General features: G+C 36.3%; 1 protein-coding gene across 1 annotated transcript in view; it reads right to left on the reverse strand.

Moving 5' to 3' along the window:
- The window catches only part of sgcd (sarcoglycan, delta (dystrophin-associated glycoprotein)), a 199,342-nt gene extending 195,111 nt beyond the window's left edge, over window positions 1-4,231 (reverse strand). Inside the window, exon 1 of the mRNA XM_065287329.2 lies at window positions 4,108-4,231. The gene's annotated coding sequence lies outside the window, so the exon portion shown is untranslated. The remainder of the gene's footprint in view (window positions 1-4,107) is intronic.
- Window positions 4,232-10,844: the final 6,613 nt, after the last annotated feature.

A 10,844-nucleotide genomic window follows, 5' to 3' on the forward strand; every position in this document is an offset into this window, starting at 1 on the left:
TAACTTTACTCAGAGTAAAAGTAATTTTTTAACAGTGGGGTGAGGTGGGGGTGTTTAATGATTTTTACAGGTGAGTTATGCAGTTTTGAGGAAAAAAATACAAAATCACAAAATAAGGTGGTAATTGATTTATTGTTTTTTTTTTGCTGGTAACATAATATCTCTCTCTCTCTCTCTCTCTCTCTCTCTCTCTCTCTCTCTCTCTCTCTCTCTCTCTCTCATTCTCAAGGACGTTCTTAATTTGTTCCCGACTTCTCGCGTAGACCTAGGATGATAATGCGCATGGTGTCAAAAACAATGGACGCGTCATGCAAAAACCTGGTTGGCAATTACGTACTCACGAGCGTGAAGCCTACCTTTTTATAGGAATTAAATACTCGCTTCGCGTCAGTAGAAAGTGGTCACTTAAATATGGCCAGGGTTTTTTTCATAAAAATGTAATTGAGGGTCTGCATCAGCTGGCGCCTGTCTTGTTCATTATGGTTCTTTCTGTGATTTTAGCGCATTCCTCCGCCAACCCAGAGGCGATTCTAGGGTCTATGGGGGCCCCAAGCAGAAAATTCCCTGTGTGCAAGAAGTGTGCAATACTTCTATACAATATCCTTTGCTTAACCCACTATTCTACAGTGCAATAGTTACTGCGAAAGATACATATAATCCTCATCATACCTAACATTATTAACATGTTTGGATGCATAAATGAAATAACATGTTTGGAAATAATGACAGCAGAGAAATATTTTCTACATTATACAATGATAGCAATGATTAATGACTTATTTTTACAAGAATATTTTAAGAAACCAGTCATTTTATGACTGCTACTAAATAATCTCAGTCATAGTTACTGCTAACTGTTATGTAAGTTAGTTTCCTAGAGCTAAATATTAGTAAACTAAATATTAATTTCATATCTGAAAACACAGAACAGTATACATATGTTGATTTTCTCAGCAACAATGCAATTCTACAGACTTGACAAAAGGTTTTCCTGAGATTTGTTTGATAATGTTTGAGACCTGACAGGGTGAGGATGTAGTTTGACTTACCTCCCTTAATGAACTCATCATCTCTCATTTCTTCTTCCCTTTCCCTGCTTTGCACAAAACATTTCTGATGTATATCTATATACAGAAGCCAATAATGATCGAGTCAAAATAAGAGTAGCATTGTTATTTAGAAACTTCCTTTAGTCTCGTCATGTTTTCATAAGCTAACTCACTCGCGTGGCGTCTTTTGAATGCGGTTGTGCGCGAATGAACGCAAAGACGCGCGCGGACATGAATACGTGCGTGCACGCGTCATTGCGTCTGCTTCGTCGCTTTTACAAGCGTAAATTGGGTAACTACATAGCATATAGATCCGTTTTTGCCGCGATTGTAAAGGATTGCACTAGTTAACTGTTAAAATTTAAACTTAAGATTTACACCAGAAGATTTACACTTGGGCACGTGCCTGACTGGAGCTGGACCGGGCACATTAAACCACATGTGGGTACAGAGGGCTGCTCACTTTAGCGCCTTTTATATGCGGTTAAATTGTTTTAAATCACTTGAGTGTTAGCATTTGCAAGCCTTTGAAACACGTGCAAATGATAAACTTTTCCTATTTAAATTTGCGTATTAATCTGGGAATCACATGCGAGCCAAACCGTGGGTTGTGATCCATACGGATCAACTGCGACATCACGACTGAACGATACAACGTCACCCATTCGCTACGTTCATTTTCGAAACTGGCAAGTTATCCACCTGGGTTGGATTTTGACTGGGCTAAGCCAATGTCAATCAACATTCCATCCAATCGGAATTTTGATATGCAGTCATGTTGTTCATCTACCGGGTGTAGCTGGCCATCCGAGAAACAAACTCGGGGGCCCTCTAGTGGCTCAGGGCTCCAAGCAGTTGCCTGCCTTGCCTGTTGACAAGGTGCGCCTCTGCGCCAACCAATCATTATCTGTGGCGCGCCTTTATCACCATGCATTATTTTATTTTTATTACTCAGTAACGGATATGATTTAAGTTGTAACAAAGTACAATACTTTAAACAAAAGATACAAAAGTAAAAATATCAGATTTTAAAAACTACTTAAAAAAGTAGAAGTACACTACTCAATTCCAGTAATGCGAGTAAATGTAATTCATTACTTTCCAACTCTGAAAATGAATGTGGGTTGTTTGCGAGGGGAAACCTTACGATCTCTCTGATGAAGCCAATACGGAAGTGATTTAAACTGCAATTCATCGACTGACCGCTAGGGGCTCCAAAAGGGAGTCAATTCCCATAGACCTTCATGTTAAAACGGCCAACTTTAAAGTAGAAAATAATGTGTTTACATGCTGGTACAAAAAGTGTTTTAGTCTGAATAGCTAATTTTGGCCTTCATGACAACTGTGAGGGGGGTGGATTTTTTGTAACTCATCCGTTTCAATTATATTAATCCTTGAAGTTCTGCATAACTAAGGGTGTGGCCACTTGAGCGACGGTTGAACGGCCACTGCTGTCACTAGAATTGAGCTAGGCGGGTGTGGTTTAGCAACCAGTCACCTCAGCGTTTCCCACGTCCCGCCTCTTTACCCATTTTCGGATATCTGCGAGTGATTCGCGGTGACGCGCGGCCTAGATGGCATGACAGGAACCGCCTACATTAAGCTTCAAAAAACAATCTTTAGAAACCTATGGGTGACGTCACGGACACTACGTCCATATTCTTTACAATCTATGGTTGTTTAGTATTATAATCTGGATTTGTGTAAATTTGATGAGAAATGTTTATTCTGAAATCTTCAATAGTATTGACTTTTTATATAGTAGACTTGGAAAATCTGAGTTTGGTTTGTGACATATTTGAGATCTCTCCTGAAACTCTTAATGGAGACCTTTGTAAGATTTCTGGGGCAAGATAAAAATTTGAGACACTGAGACTGAAAGGTGCCATAGAATAAAAAAACTGTTTTTTCCTAGGCATAGATGAATTATAAGAGTTCTGTACATGGTAATGACATAAGCATCAAAAACTGTTGTTTCCTCCTTCTTATCTAAACCTTGTGCAAAAGACTGCTGAATAACACACCAATCTCAACATAACACTGACTGTGACGTTGCAGTCGTGATGTACACGCCAACATCAAAATGCACGATTCATTAATTATTACAATATTATTACAATGCTAAAAACAAAGTTGTGACTGTTGAGTGCTATATGCTAGTTAATGCTATGCTAGCGTTTAGGCTGAAGTTCTACTACTGATGTTACAGTTATGTTTTGCAGGTCCATGCTGAAAAAAACACACAAACTTATCATTCAGATACGTCTATTAATTAACAATCTCCAAACAATTGATTATTCCTGAAAAACTGTATTTTCATCTGATAAAGGCTCAAACATAAGTTCTGTTTACACACGCAGAGCTAAGGAGCTGCTCTAAGAAACAGCCAATCAAGGGCAGAGCACAACATTATTATTCATCATGACCCTTTCAAATAAGGTAATAATAGAATAATAGACCATTTCATTCTGGGGACAAATGTTGGTTGTAAATGGACATGTAAAACCATCTCTGGATAATTTTTGCATATACCTTCGATGTAGATATCAGAGAACAATGTAACATATTGTTTCAATGCATTCTTTGGAACCTTGAAGGCAAGGTTAATGTTACAGGGATCTTATCTGTGATTTTTCCTATAGGAAAGTTGTAATATTACACTCAAAGCAAAGTTTTTGTTTTGGATGTAGTTTTCCTTTTTTTTCTATTGCCTTCATACGAAACAAGGGAAATGAAGTCATGTAATTTAGTCAACTGAGATGCAATGCACTGACAAGAATTTGCATTGAACAGCCAAAAATACAAAAAAGCCAACAAGTTAAAAACAGAGAGACCAATAGCCCAATACGAGCTTCAGTGGCTTAAAAGCTAAAGACTAAAGATTCACTAAAGTCGTTTAATTTCTCACACACATTCCCAGCTTCCAAAGTTCAACTAAAGCTCCACTGAAGATCACCGTACAACTAGACCAAAATAACACGTATATAATATGAATTTACTACTACAAAGTGTACACATGTACAAAACCGCTATGTTTAAGACACATTTAGATCCCTACCGTTAGATGTTTCCTGTATTAAATCCCTGGTCTTGGGGACCTTGACTGTTTACTGCCTGACTGTTTATTTTTAGCGTTTCCTTCCTTAAACCGTATTTGGTGGTCTCCACCTCCGCATGCTAATTTACCAGGCACAACAGCGGTGTAAAGCTGGACTCAGCTGTTCAGACTTATCACCGTGCATCAGTGTACAGACTCGGCTACATGACTATTTAAAAAATCTTATTATGAAACAGTGACCTTTTGTCTATGACATTTCCTTACTGTATTACTATTGTCAAAAGACTGTTCATTAATACAAATATAAGAGTTCTGCTTTATTCAGAAATACAGTATAGTTTTAAAAATATTGTTTAAGGTCCGATCCACAATTTCCTTGGTGTTTAAGTGTGTATTAGTACATGTTAAAGATATGCAAAAGGTACAAACCCCAAATTAAACGGTGACACAAGTTATCATCTCCAGCGTAAATTTCTTTTCTTGGACTACAACAAACACACAGATTGTAGGCAACAGTTTACTTCCTAGGATTGGTAATGTAGACAAGACCGACATTATCATAATTCATCCTGCTTTGGACTCTCCGCCTGTAAGTTAACTCCTGTTAGCACTGCATTGTGAGCAAATCTTTCAAACATGGTAAGGAGCGTCACATTTCCGGCTGATGTCAGAGGTTTTCAGACCAATCACAACGTACAAATTAGCTGGCCAATCAAGGACACAGCGCTTTTCAAATCGATGAGTTTTGTACAAAATCAGTGCGTTTGAAGAAAGCAGTATATCTGGATCTACAAAAATGTACAGTACACTGTAAAAAAATTCCGTAGAAATTGCAGCTGGGTTGCCGGTAACTTACCGTAGATTTACATTTATGTTTTTTACTTGCAACATTTTGTTCAAAGTTAAATGAACATTAAACATTTACAAGTATTCATCTTTACAGAGTAAAACTAAAAAAACAGCATCCAGCAAAACATTCTGGGAAACAAAATCTGGAGCAAAAACAGAAAAAGGTTGATGATGATTTCTGGTTCCCAGAATGCTTTGCATGAGGCTGTTATTTTATAGTTTTATTCTGTAAAGATAAAGACTTGTTAATATTTCAAATGTATTTAACTTTGAACAAACTCTTGCCAGTAAATAACATAAATTAAAATCTACGGTAAATTACCGGCAACCCAGCTGCAATAACATTGTAAATTCTACGGATTTTTTTACAGTGTATGTGGAAAATAATGTATTTTTAACCATAATCCAAGCAAACACATTTTACCAAATACACAAAATAACGTTGTTTTTATCAATCAAATAGGTGCACTTTAAACCATTCATTTTAAACCAACTTTAAACTTTAAACCTAGAAAAACACATACTGTATGTACACAATAAGTACGATAAATCAAGTACTTTTTGTTATGTTAAAGGAGCTGTCCGCAGTGTTTCTACTTAAACTAATCCCTTTTCAATTGCCTTTGTGTGAAGGGGTTGTAATCTCACATTAAAATGATCCACTTTGCGGGTTTTGCTATTACCTCTGAAAAAAATATTATTATTTTTATGTTTAAGTACCGGGCCGGATTTGGCGCGAAATCCAGTGACGTCACCTGCATGTGCGCTCCTGAGCCTCTCGCCTCGTCTACTGACTTTGCACTCAACAGCGACGACACTGTATGATAACAGACTGAAACGACCTGCTCCCAGCACAACACAGACTCCACATATTGTGAAGAAAAAAAGTTATCTGCTGAAGCTCGTAAGGCCAAACGTGAATCGGATCAACTTCGGACAAAAACACGGATTAACATTGGCAGGGCATTTGAATTATGGAGAAACATCCGCTTTGTTTTGGGTATAAAAAAGGATCCGGAGTTGGCTTTCATCCTTTTGGACAGGTAAGCTAACATTACTACAAAGCATGTCAAATATATTTCGATTATGTGCTTTAGTTTTTTAGATGTTGTTTCGGTTTGCTAGCCTTCGCTTTAGCGTGTTGCCCAGCCGTCGTCGATCGATGACGTAAAACTACGGACGCGTTTGTTTGCGTGCGTCCACTTTTTAAAAGTCTTTAAACTCGTACAGTCTGACATTGATGGAAACTGAGATTATACAGTGTGACATGGACTTAACTACGATATTGATCGCACAGTGTGGCAAGCAACAACCCTAAAGGACTATTTACCTGAGTTTCCAGCATGTTGTGTGATGCTTTCTCCGGAGTGTTACATCTCAGTCTGGCCGTCGCTCATGAGTTCGAGCACGCGCTTGTAAACTTATTGGTTGCAATCTGAAACATCACCGCTAGAGGCCGCTGTAAATTACATACAGCGCCTTTAAGTACCAATTGGTAAATATACAGTAAAGTTAATTGTGTGTGTCATTATCTGCTGTAACTTAACTACACTGTAAAAAATGTCTGTAGAAATTTCAGTATTACTGAGTATTACTAGCCACTAGCTGCCAGTAACTTACTGTAGATTTTACATTCATGTTATTTACTGGCAACTAGGGATGCTCACACTGACAGTTTAACCGTTAACCGAAGGTAAGAATTTATGACCGATTAACATTATCAGTTAAAATAAAAAAAATTGTTAATACATGGTGCGTGTCGTCATGAGCCGACAGACATTTCGCCACTTTTCTATCTTTAATTTGTGAATGTCCTGTAAATAACACAAATTATTGCTGCCCTGACGGTCTGATAAAGTACTAATTTGTATGAGAAATAATTTGTATGCGTGTTTGGAAGCTGAATGGAGACGCGCGCGTGTCCGCGCAAGATGACGCGGTCCGTCTCGCGCACATCCGGACAGACGTTCGCTGATGGCCTCTGACCCTGTCCATAAACATCTCTTTTTGCACAAACGGAGAAAGACGATGCAAAAGCAAAACTTTCTGAAAAGCATCCTGCTTTAGAAATGACCACTGTGGTAGATGAAAAAGAGACAATCTGCCCTTTTTGGATATTAATCCTCTGGACCGATCGCGTGCTTTTTAATAAGGTAATGTTGCATGAATATCTGATAATGTATAAATCCTGGTGCTGTTGTTGATCTGTCGCTGCTGTTTGCACGTTCAAATTAAATCTTTTCTTTTTGATACTTCACAGACAACCGTCAACTGTATTTTTACTCAATGACAATTTCATATTAAAATCTTATAAGTTAACGGTTAATGTTCGGTTTAAAGCTACGGTTGTCGGTCGGGAAAATTAACTGATATGAGCATCCCTACTGCAACAGTTTGTTCAAAGTTAAATGAAAATGAAACATTTTCAGTCTTTATCTTCTACATTAAGTTACTGGCAACAAGCTACATACCTACAGCTTTTTTTTTACAGTGTATAGAATATGATGTTAGCAATTCCATAGTCATGGATTTGATTCCCAAGAGACAAACACAAAAAATGCCCTTGAATGCATTGTAAGTTTCTTTACGCTTTTTAATCACACAATGACGTCAGCACACAGGTGCATACAACTAATTCAATACATGCACCTTATACTTAAATTTTAAGAACTAAAGAACATTTAAGCACTTTTAGAAATTAAACAACATTTAGCTCTGATATAGGCTACTGAAAAACTTTTGACAATCATAAATATTTCATAAACTTATATTTCGGTAAATCATACTATCTCCTTATAACGTATATTTTAGTATATGACACTAGAGGGTCACTTATGAAGTTGTGGCAAGGTCACCTTATGTACGCACTTGAAAATCCGGCTTAGTGCAGGAGGCACATGACATCAGTGACAAGGTGTAATATAAGCCAGGTGTGTCTCATCGTGTTGCCAGCAGCATTTCATTTCCATACCCCTGTGCTTGGCACATAATGTGAATGTGGTGACTGGAAAGCTAGTGCAATGATGTGCACTCAACAGAAATCCTTTGCAGATTTTCATCATATTTTTCTCAGAGCCAAAACTAGAAAATGTATATTAACCCCTACCTTGAGAAGTGTGTACAGTAATATAGATGTGATAGTATTAAACATAAACATACTTTAAATATAATTATCTTTTACATTTATTTAGATGTTTTATCTGTAATATGCTATAATGATGCATCTATACTCTCAGAGAAAAAAAAGAAAATGAACAAAACTGCATCATTGTACATTTTGGGTACAACCTCTGAGACCTGTACCAGTCAAATGTTAGGCGTACAAAACGGTTAACTGTACCATTAAAAGTACACAATAGATCCTTAAAGGTACAACAAAAAGGTACGACATTGTATTATGTTTAGTATACTTGTAAAGGACACAACAGAACCTCAGGATACCACCAAAAAGGTACAGTTTTGTTTTTGTACTTTTAGCTGACAGTGTATGTAAAATATGTACATACAAAAATAAAAACGATTCATTTTTTATATACCAAAAAATAAATACAAAAAATGTAATGAATGTACTTACCATAGACACTCCACAAATGACCAAATATATGAATATAAATGTAAAAACACATAGAACTTGGCTTAACACCATAGGTGTTGCTATACTCTACTTTTTTGCTTATTTACACTGGCCATAAAAAAGCTTATAAAAACCTTATGCTGTCAATGATATCTGGTTACCATCCTTGGGCATGAAACCCAAAAATCTGTGTTTCGCTATAATTGCAGCATCTGATGCTTTCAAGGTTAATGTCATTGAAAAATGGAAAACAAATGTTAATTTACGGTTTATTCTCAACACTGTTCTTTTATATGTATGCAGAAATTATTAAATAAAATAAAAAATACACTATTATTCTGACCATCTCTTCATAATGTTCAGCACCTCCTAAGTTAATACAGAAAGTGGAATCAATGAAAGTGTGTCATGTTCGGTTTGATACCAGCAGAAGAAAAACCCTGGCCCTCATCCTGACATTACAACTAGACTCCTTTAGGCATAAGAATGAAGGCTGGTGTCTATAATTCAATGAAGCAGATGCTGCCTGAGCAGACCCTCAAGCCCTCTCTGACAATTAATAAGAAAGGCACGACTCTCACCACTGAGACGGACACCGGCGAAACAATACTGTAGGCCAAAAATGAAATTATCTGAGAAAATTCTGAGTGACACATCCACAGCTCTAGCATTACTATTCTGTTAAAAGTTACATTTTCACTGTGATTTAGTGAACAAGAGAGTATGAAAACAGGGAGTTTTGTGTGTTCATATTGTATTTTGAAAAAGCAGGGCATTAAAATGTTTAATGTTTACATTTCTGAAGGGCACTTTTTTAAATTAAAAGTCATTTTATATTAAATGATGATAGCTGTAGGTTAAAAGTAATTGCTTTATTAGTAAAAATTAAAAGAGCTACCATCACTATTGCCAAAGTTTTAACAAACACATCTGTTCCCATACTGTTTTACAATTCAGACGTGTATTATTAAATTGTATTAATTTATATACCTTTACTTTTATATAAATATACTTTACTGTATAATATTTGAAAAAGTGTGCATTACTTTTAAAATAGAAATATGATTCAATTCACAGCTTTACCCGGTGGACAAAAATATGTGTACAGAAATTTCATAGGCTTGGGATCAGATTATCATAGTGTTAATGTGTGTCTTACCTAGCTCCCGAGGTCTTGAATCAGTATATTGTGTACACAGGTTCGGGCACCGGTAAGGACCCTAGCTCACTTCACAATGGGACACTGTTTACTTATTTTCCTGTAACATGACTGCTTAACTCTTTCCCCACCATTGACAAGTTATCTCGTCAATTAGGAGAAAACATTTGCATAAAAAAAACGTGTTCCTGATGAATTTTTATTTTAATCTACAATATCGCATTTACTTAATTTATGAAAAAACTGAAGCCAAATTGTTATTCACTAATTTTAAACTCGATGTATGTTTTGATAATTGTTCTGAATCTGATCTCTAACAAAATTCCTTCACAAAAATGCCATTATTTCAGCCATTTGCTAGAAAAATATCCATATTTAAGAGTTTATAAGCAGAGAAAAAAATATAGATCGGATGAAAGTTTTTCCCCATTTTGTTTGTTTGTTATTGTTTTTTTGAAGGCAAAGGGTCTGTTCTTTTATATAAGATATTTTTATGTTTATATATTTATAGAAGAAAATTTTCCAAAAGGCATTTCATGAAACTTTCTGAAAATTAAAAAAAAATGCTGGCGGGTAACTTTAAAAAAAAAAAATGGCTGGCAGGGAATGAGTTAAGTGCGTTGTGATAATTCACAGCTGTTATTAATCAACAACCGGCGAAACCAACATCTCTCTGACTTAATTTTAAAAACATTATTCTCTTATATATCTGTGCCTAAATTTGTAGAAATATTACATTTAAATATTACATAGATTGCCGTCCCTTCCTGTCTAGCAATGTGATAGAAATGTAAACAAACGTTTGTCTTTTCAAAACTTCTGTCACGTTTCATGAAGAATGTCACTTGATTTCCTGTAAGGAAACATAGGAACCATACGCTCACTGTTTTTGGCATTGCATTGTGGGATTTTTAAAAAGTGAACGTTCCCGTGCTCTGAAAGGATTTTGCGATTGAGATAGCCCTTTAAATGGCCGACTACCTGATCAGTGCCCTGACTACTGAACAGGGGAGCTGATTGAGACATCTGTGGTGTCATCTCTTTTGACTTGGGGCAGTTTGCAACCACCTAGGAAACAACCAGAACACCCTAGAAACCATTCAATGATGTGCTAAAATACACACACCAAACATATGATTTCATGAGTATGTTATT

This window comes from Paramisgurnus dabryanus, chromosome 18, assembly GCF_030506205.2.
Source record: "Paramisgurnus dabryanus chromosome 18, PD_genome_1.1, whole genome shotgun sequence".
In the NCBI taxonomy this organism is placed as follows: Eukaryota; Metazoa; Chordata; class Actinopteri; order Cypriniformes; family Cobitidae; genus Paramisgurnus; species Paramisgurnus dabryanus.